This window comes from Tursiops truncatus, chromosome 8, assembly GCF_011762595.2.
Source record: "Tursiops truncatus isolate mTurTru1 chromosome 8, mTurTru1.mat.Y, whole genome shotgun sequence".
Taxonomy (NCBI): domain Eukaryota; kingdom Metazoa; phylum Chordata; class Mammalia; order Artiodactyla; family Delphinidae; genus Tursiops; species Tursiops truncatus.
Window position 1 is genome coordinate 93660402 of NC_047041.1, and position 9734 is coordinate 93670135.

Genomic DNA, 9734 nt, shown 5'->3' on the forward strand with positions numbered 1-9734 from the left:
GTGATTGCTTCGAAGTAGGCGCTTGGTCCAATGAGACACAACTCCAGGAATTCTACTGAGACCAAAGGAAAAAGAAGCTCTTTCTACTGGGATTTATGACTGTTAAGAATAATGCAAATCAGTACTTGCCAGATGCCACCTTGTAGAGGGTGTCTGTCTGAGACACAAGCCCACAAAGGAAAGCAGAATCCAGAGGTGAGAGGAAACGACAATTCCTGGATTCAGTTATGCCTGAAATCAGCCCAACCTTTGGTTACATGAGTCGCTGAATTTTTTTTTTCCTTGTCTTATCCAGTTTGAAAAAGAAATTCTATTATGTGCAACCAACAGAGTCCCAAATAACGTAACTAACCAGTTACGTACTGACCTTTGGTGAGTCCTTCCTCCTTTCAAAACTCAGTTTCCTCATCTGCAAAATGAAGGTGAGGATCCCCGCCTCCCTCGCGGGTTGCAGTGAGGGCCGAGTGAGAGGCTGAGTGTGCTCACCCTTTAAAAACTGTAAAATGCTATAAAATGCAAGCAATCGATACTGTAATGATTCATCCTTTGATTTCATCCCTTTGGTGGAGTAGGTTTTTCTTTTTTTTCCAGCCAAAAGCATCGTTACATCTTTGTTTCTATGGAAAACTAAAACGAGCTAAACCAAACGAAGAGGACTTGGCCTTCCAGCTCCCAATGGAAGGAAGACGGCTTGGGCTGGAGTGTTAGGCGGATGCGCTTCTCCAGAAGGGAGCTGGGATGATGGGTTTCTTACTTAATATTTGTTCAGTGCTCTGGGCCTGTGAAGGGCCGTGGAGTCTCTAACTGGGTTTGTTATCGATGTTTAGTGAGCCATAAAACTCCAATTTCCTGCCTGCGCCCCCCAGCCATAAAATAACTATTTGCTGCAGCCTGTAAACACCCCACGGTCAGCGGGCCGCACTCCCGGTGCCACGGGGCTGGTTAACAAACATCCTGCAAAGGCCTACTGACAGCACCTCCCGCCCCTCGGCTCCGCCTTGCAGGCTCCTCTGACTTACTACCCAGCTGTGGACTCGACAGGCCTGGTTCTTCCACTGACCAGTGTCTGGAGACGCAGCCTTGCCCCGTAGGACGGGCGGGACTGTGTGTTGGGAGTGGTGGTCTCGAGGGCCCGGTATGTCTGACCCTGAACATGTAGCATCAACCCCCTCCGCTCGCCACACGGTACATAAGTGGGTCCATCTCAGGGCGAAGCAACGGCAGGAGCCGCCAACCCCAGTAACGCCTCAGCCTTGGTGACGCTTTGCTCGGGTCGCACCCCTTGGCCTCACGTTAGGAAGCCCCACTGGGGTGAAAGGTCTCAGAAGCCTGGCCCACACCTTCACCTTCTCTCTAAGGGCCCCTGTCTCTGGCAGCCCCTCTGTACACTCCCCTCTCCCCTGCAGCTTCTACAGCCTCCACTGGAGTCACTCCTGTTCTGTGCTTTCCCACCAGGCGGGATGCTAACCGCGCACCTGAAACAAGAGGACAGGTCTAGGCGCCCGCATGGGACCTGCCTTCCTCTGCTGGGGTGAGGGCGCCTGAAGGGCATCCAGCTTGTCTTATGTATCCCCGCGCCTCCAGCGTCAGGCTTCGGTTCGGGGATTCGATGACTTTCTGAGGGAGATAGAGATGGAGAAAAGGAAAAAGATAAAGGAAGAGTAGAAGCAAGGAAGATCCTGAGCCAGACAGAATCCACTGGGTTTCTAAGACAGACCCACTGGGTATCCTATGGCGTCTTGAATATTGTTTATTTCCTGGAATATATTTCTCTGGGGGATACGATTAAGAGAAAGTTTGGTGTACAGTTGAGGGCACACTAAACAGCGAGCCAGGAGTCTCTGGGTGACCTCTGACAAGCCACCTTCTTTTTAGGGCCTCAGTTTCCCTGCCCGTCAAGGAAGAAGTTGGCATTTCTCTCTTGAGTCTTCTTTGCCTGACACTCTGAGAATGAATAAAAGGTGGCCAATGAGGCTAGTCTTTATTCGTTCATGTTTCGAGCTAATAATCATTTATGAAGCATCTTTATTTTCAGCAGCTCAAGTTCCATGAGCTCTGTTATCTGGCCAAGGCGGGCATTTGTGTGTGCATTTGCCATCAGCTCCATTTCACAGATTGGAGAAACCCAGGCCTGGAAAGGCAGTATATAGGCAGCCTCCTACCCCATCACTGACCACAGTCCAGGGGGGCAGTTTGGAGCACAGGCTCGGAGTCAAGCAGACCTGGGTCAAATCCAGCTCCACCCCTTACTAACTACAGGACCTCTGGCAAGAAGCTTGTCCCAGAGCCTCAGTTTCCTTATCTGTAGAATGGATTAATAATACTTACCGCATAATTGTTGTCAGGATCAAAGGAGGCAATATGTGAAATGTTCTTAGCACATGGCCTGGCACCTGGTTAGCAATCAGAAAATGGTAGCTAGCAATACTAGTAGTGGCGGTAACCAGTGGCGATAGTGGTGGCATTGGAATGGGGCAGGAGCTGTGTGATTACCCTGTGGATCCTCTTATGGGGGTAGCTGAGATGAGCAAAGTTCTCTGACTTCTTGCAGACCCTCAGAGACCTGCCACCAATGTCTTTTTGCATGTGACACCAGGCAGTGCCCCGACAGTGATGAAGAAGCCACAGTCTGTGACAGGTATTGAGGACTCGGCATGTAAGGCAAGAAGAGGTGTCTGGGGTGAGCTAGAGGTCCAGAGAGTTAGAGCCAGAGGGACCTTCCCGGGCACCGTCCACCAGGACGGCTCCCTACAGATGTCTGTAGGGCTCTCCGGAGAGTGAGGACATTTGGTCCAATTCCCTCCAAAGAGATTGGGAGAAGTGATGGGGGAGGCTGATTCTGGCTCATTCCAGCCTGAGGAGAATCTTCCCACATCCGAGCACCCACCAACAGGACAGTCTGCCTGTGGGCAATGAGTCGTCTGTAATTTTAAGAGACAAGGGATAGAAACCCATCTTAGCCTAGTTCAAGCAAAACTGGAAAACTGTTAACTCACCCACCCTACCCAACGAAAGGCAGGGGCAGAATTATCCTGAGGGTCTGTGGGATCCAGGGATGAGAGCAGGATCAAGATCCTTTGTTTCCGTCTCTCCACGTTTCATCTTGACCTCCCCTTCCTTCAGAATCCTCTGGCAGGTCTGGAGGTCAATCCTGAAGTGCCTGGTTTAACAGGAAAGAACAGTCTTCTCTTTGCCAACACCCATGTGCAAAATCCTAGGGAAGATACCTGATTGGCCCAGCTTGGTTGGTGTGCCGGCCCCTTGGACCAATCACAGGGCCCGAGGGAAGGACTATGTGAGGGTCTGTCTCTTCATGAGAAACATGTGGAGAGGTGGCAGACCCGAGATCAAAGGAATGGCTGCATGCCTTTACCAGACAAGAGGGGATGCAAGCACTAGGCAAGCACTCCAAGTACCTCTGGAAGCTGTGAGGGAATTTCTCCCAGGGGACAGTTGGCATAGACATGCTGTAAACCCCTTTCAGCTGCTCTCCGGACATCACATTTCACGCTCTGCGGATGGGCATGCTGTCCTCCTCCCTGTCACTCCAGAGACTGCAGAGGCAGTATGGGGGTGGGGGGTGGTGCCTGTGGATAGATGACCAGAGTGCTCTCCACAGTGAGAACCTCGGAGTTTTCACAGCAGTGAGTCTGGAGAAGTCCTCAGAGGTTCGTCTGTCCCGGCTGCAGTCACACACCCAGTCCCAGGGAGCTGTGAGCTCGGACTCGGTCATCCGCTCTGCAAAAGCAGAGATGCCTGTGGATGCAAGACCACCTCCCTGCACAGCTCCCGGGCACCGCCTTCACCTTGGAGTACAGGTATGAATGTGCCCTGGAGCTGTGCGTAACGGTCAGAGCCCGTGCCGTTCTCTGCATCGGCCCTGCTCAGTAGAGCCCTGGCCTTTTGGTTTCATTCTCAAGGACACTCAAGGTGACTCCCGTGGGGGTCCTGTAGGGCCTCCTTATGCTCAAAAGCCAACGGTGACAAATTAAATGAACTCTTTCTCTGGCTCGCCATCCCTCATGCTGGCAAGTGGATGAGCTTTTTACGAGACTGAGGTGGGTAGATAGATGGGTAATTAACATATACAGACAGGCAGGGGGTCATCCCAGGACATATTACGCTGTCTTCATCAAAAAGGTCATGTCGTACACCCAAACCTTTAAGCTGCATTTGTGAGCCCTGGGATGTGATGTGACTGCCCCTGCTAGCTGGGTGCACGGAGGGTACCTCATGGCACCCCACCAAGGGGCTGGTACGGCTTTCTCCCAACAGGATAGCGAGCGGCTTGGGCAGGCTTTCTTTGTACACACCCTCTTTCTCCAAGTATAGGTCCCAGAGCGCTAGGACCATTCTAAATCTATGCTCTCCAAGGGCTTCAGGCGGCGCCAAGAGCTCCTGCAGGGCCGGGAGCAGGCAGGGAAGTTAACCTCCCAGATTTCTGGGACCTCCTTTGACTCCTGCACCTGGCACTTTCCCTCTCTTTGCTCTCAAGTTCAGCCCTGCAGTCCCATGGAGTAGGCATCCAGCACTCTGTGTTGAGGGGGAGGGGAGCTCCAATGGAAGTTCAGACTGCCATATGGATCAGAAGTCTCTCTAATCGCTTCCCCGTGGGCAAGGTGGGTGGGGTTTTTCCCTCTTCCTTTCTTCCTCTCTTTTTATGGAAGCATAATTTACCTGCAGTAGAATCTGCCCCCTTTTAGTGTGCAGTCCTATACGTTTTCTTTTTTTTTTTTTGCGGTACGCGGGCCTCTCACTGTTGTGGCCTCTCCTGTTGCGGAGCACAGGCTCCGGACGCGCAGGCTCAGCGGCCATGGCTCACGGGCCCAGCCGCTCCGCGGCATGTGGGATCTTCCCGGACCGGGGCATGAACCCGTGTCCCCTGCATCGGCAGGCGGACTCTCAACCACTGAGCCACCAGGGAAGCCCCAGTCCTATATGTTTTGATAAAAGCACATAATTGTGTAGACCCTCTCACAATCAAGACAGAGAACATCTCCATCACCCCAAAATGCTCCCCACCCTGTGCCCTTTGTAATCTACAGCATCCTCCTAACCCCAACACGTGGCAACCACTGGTCTATTTTCTGTCCTGTAGTTGTGCCTTTCCCAGGATGCCCCAGAATGAAGCTCTTTGTATCTGGCTTCTTTCACTTAGCAGAATACATTTGAGATGTACCCATGTTGTCGCGTAGAGCAGTCGTTTGTCCCTTTGATTTATTTATTGTACGTGTATTCCACAGATTGTTTGATTGTTCATCCTTACCCCTGATGAAGGACATTTGGGTGGCTTCCAGTTCTTAGCCACGATAAATAAAACATCCATGTACAGGTTTTTGTGTGAACATAAGCCTTCATTTCTCTTAGGTCATGTGCTAGGTGTATGAGGACGGCCAAGCTGCCCCACCCATTGTGCATTCCCGCCATCAGTGGAGGAAGGTTCTCGGTGCTCAGCACACTGGCCAGCACTTGGTATTGTCAGCAGAGCGAACTTCTCAAGATACAAATCTGATGATGTCAGAATAATTTAATGTCATTTTATTGCTTTTAGGCTAAAGATCTTTACATGTCGTAGGAGACCTTGCCCGACCTTGCTGTGTCCCCTCTCCTGCTTCCTCTGGCCTCGCCCCTCTGTGGCCTGTGCTCCAGGCCCGCTGCCCTTCCCCCAGCATCTATCTCCAGGTGCTTCGTCCTGCCTGAAACCCTCTGCCTGGATCCCTTTACTCTGTTCTTTGTTGGGTTAATGCCTTCTTATCCTTCACATCTCAGCTCCAATGTCCCTCCCTCAGCTAGCTTTTCTGACCCCCCAAACTATATGTGGGTGACTTTGTGGACTTTCTCATAGCACCCTGTGATTTTTCCATCATAGCACTTATCACAACCTGGAAACACATATGTATTTCTGTGACCATTAGATTAAGGCGCATCTCGGCCTCTAGCCTGTCATCTCAGTGGCAGGAACTGTGTCCATTTCCCTTTCTATTGTTTCTCCACTTTCTTGGTCCCATAGTGACTAGTCAATAAATATTTGTCATAATTGCGAAGAAGTGGCTGGTAAGATTCCCTGTAGCTGGGACGGGCCCGGAAAGGACTTCAAACAGTTCACGACTTCGGGTAGGTGGCTGAGCTTTGTGACGTAACAGAAGTTTCCCGCTATCCCAGGGCTCACCACCATCCTGTGCTTCAAACACCTAAGCCAGATGAAGAGTGTGTTCTTCATTTTCCTTCCTGCCCCCATCCTGCCCAAGAGGGACCAGTCATCTTGCAGCATCCTCTCCATGCCCTTCAGCGTGGAGCCAGTCTCTACCATTTACAAGTAGCTTTGTTCATTTTCTATCAGGTTTTGTGTTTTATTTTATGTCCTTTATTTTTTTATTATGAAATATTTTGACACAGCAAAAATAGTACAGAAGAGAATATAATATGCATCTGTGTTCCCACCCCCAGGATAAGAGAGAAACCATTACTGATACAAATCAAGCCCTCTGCTCCCTCCAAGGGGAATCCGGAAAGTCTGGGATTTGATGGTTATTATTTTCATGTGTGTTGTTGTATTTTCCCCACATATGTGAGTATCCATAAACCATTTATAGTGTTTTTCAAATTTTAAAACTCCATATAAATATTATTAGATTGTATGCATTTTTTATTAACTCTGGCTTCTTCCCAATTTTATGTTTGTGAGATTTATTCATGCTGTATTTATAGCCTTGGTTCATTTATTTTTATTGGTGTGTAATAGTTTATTTTTCCAGTGTACCAAAAGTAGTTGTTTGTTCTCCCGCTGATGAAGAGTGAACTTGTTTCCAGTTTTTGCTCTGACAAATAATGCTGACTTAAACATTCTTGTATGTCTTCCTTCTGCACAAGTTTCTCTAGAATGTACCCGAGAGTGGACGGCAATGTTGTAAGATATGCACCCCTTAAATTATTGAGAAATGCTGTCTGACAAGGTTGTACCCACGGTGGCAAATGAGATTTTCCATGGCTCTTCATCTTTGCCATCATAGAGTGTGATCTGACTCTAGAGTTTTACTAATAATGAGAGGAAAATGGAAACTCATAATGCGATTTAATTTGTATTTCCCTAATGACCAATGAGATGATCATCTTTTTATCGGTGATTTTCATGCTTCTGAGAAATGTCTTTTCGTGGATTTTGCCCATTTGATGGTTGCTTGTCTTTTTCCTAATGCTTCACAGGAGTTGTTCATGTGTCACTGACCCTCATTCTGTGTCTGTCAGCTGTGTGACAGGTTCCTTCTCCCAATTAGAGATCATCTTTTCACTTTGTTTGTGGTGACTTTGGGCACACAAACATTTTTAATGTTAAGATGGTCAAGGTTTTTCTTTCATGGTTTGTACTTCTTGTGAATTGCTTAAGAAAACCTTTCCTATTCTAAAATAATGAACACATTACCATATTTTTATATTTTAAATATATAATTTACATATATTTATAAATATTTTATTCCAGAAGTTTCAAACTTCTTCCCCCACATTTAAGTCATGAGTTCACCAGGGTTTACTGATGTGCTTGATTGGAGGTGGGACCTGATTTTATTTTTTCCATCAAGATAATCGATTAATTGACTAGCCGGTCCTTTTCATATTGATCTGCCATGCCACCTCTGTCAAGTGTAAAGTTTCCATATTCAGATGGGAATATAAAGTTTCCATATGTGTTTCTGGGTTCACTATTCTGTTCCACTGGTTCTCGTTTCTATCCTTGCACCTAACACACTTTTCCTCTCCCGTCGCGGAGCACAGGCTCCGGACGCGCAGGCCCAGAGGCCACGGCCCACGGGCCCAGCCGCTCCGCGGCACGTGGGATCCTCCCTGACCTGGGCACGAACCCACGCCCCCCGCATCGACAGGCGGACCCTCAACCACTGCGCCACCAGGGAAGCCCACTGCACTATCTTAGTTATACTGGCCTTATATTAAGTCTTAACACCTGCCAGGACAAACGCCACTAACTTTGAAATTGTCTTGGCTATTCTTACTCTCCTATATGTATTTTTAGAATCCAGTTGCCAAGTACAATGAAAAACCTTTTGGAGATTTTGATTGGAATTGAATTAAATTTAGAAATTAATTTGGAGGAACTTGACATATTTATGATGCTGAATCTTACCATCTCTGAAAAAAGCTTATCTCTCTGTTACTATGGCCCTCATTAATTTTTTTTTAATAAAGTTTCACTGGTTGTTACATAAAGCAACTTGTAAATCTTTTGCTAGATTTATTTTTTGCTTACTTATTTTTGTTGCTATTATAAGTGGAATTTTTTTAAATTACTTTTTCTAGCTCTGTGGTGCTAGGATATGGAAATGCATTTTATTTTTGCTGAGTGATCTTATATGCAGCAGTCATGGGCAAACTCTCTTAGTTCTAATAATTTGTCTGTAGAGTCTTGAGTTTTCTGTGTAGATAATTTTGTTTCTTCCTGTTCAATCTTTATTTCTTTTTTCTTTTATTACTGAGTGGCCAGAACCTCCAATTCAATATTAAATAAAGACAAGGATAGCAGATATTCTGCTCTACTGATGCAATTTATTTTCAGGTTATAACCATAAAAAGTCTACTTGGATTTTCTGTTCTTTTTTCTTTATGTTTTATTTTACACATTTTCTATAATTGGTAGGCATTGCACTCGTCTTTCCTTTAACTATCTTTTGAAAAAAATTCAAGCTCCTAGAAAAGTTAAAAGAATAATTCAATGAGTACCCATTTACCTTCTCACCTAGATTCACCAGCTGTTAACATTTTGCCACACTGACGCCATATCTCTATATATAAATACACATGCGCACGCACACACGCGCACACACACACACACACACACACACACACACACACACACTTCCCTTTTACCAAACCATTTAAAAGTGAGTTGCAAACATCATGGTATTCACCCCTAAACACCTCAGCCTGCAGCTCCCAAGAATCTTCCTATTCAGCCTCATCACTTTTACCACACCTAAGAACATGAGTATTATATCAATAACTTCATCCAACATACAGCCCATCCAAAAACTTCTCCAGTTATCCTCAAAACGTATTTTATAGCTTTTTAAAAAATCTGAAATTCCATCGGATTTCACGGCATTTGCCCATTATGTCTCTCTAGTCTCCCCGAATCTAGAGCTGTTTTCCTATCTTCCCCAGTTCTGATTTGACTTGTTTCAACGTTCGTCATGCTGCGAACTTCATCCAAGCCATTGCGTGTAGGAAGAGCTCTTTTATTCTTATTGCTGTGTGATATTCCATAGTGGGTGAATGCTCCACAATTTATTTACTCATTTAAATGGTGGGCATTTGGGTAGTTTCTGGTATTTTGCTCTTATTAATAGTGTTGTTAATAACATACTTGCACATGTCTCTTGATGAACATGTGCATCTATCCAGGAAGGGATTTGGGGGTCATTGGATGGGTGCATGTCCAACTTCAGTGAATACTGCCAAACAGTCTTCCAAAGTAGTTCTACCAATTTATTATCGCACTAGCGATATATAAATGCTCTGTGTGCTCTGTAGATATTGTCTATCTTTTAAATTTTGGTCATTCTGGTAAGTGAGTTATAGTTTCTTATTGTGTTTTATTTTGCATTTCCTGATAACAGAGATAAGCACCTTTTCACATGTCTTTGGATCAATTAGAGAAAATGGACATCATTGCAATATTTACATCTTTAATTCATTTCAATAATTTTTCATGGTTTTCAGTGAAA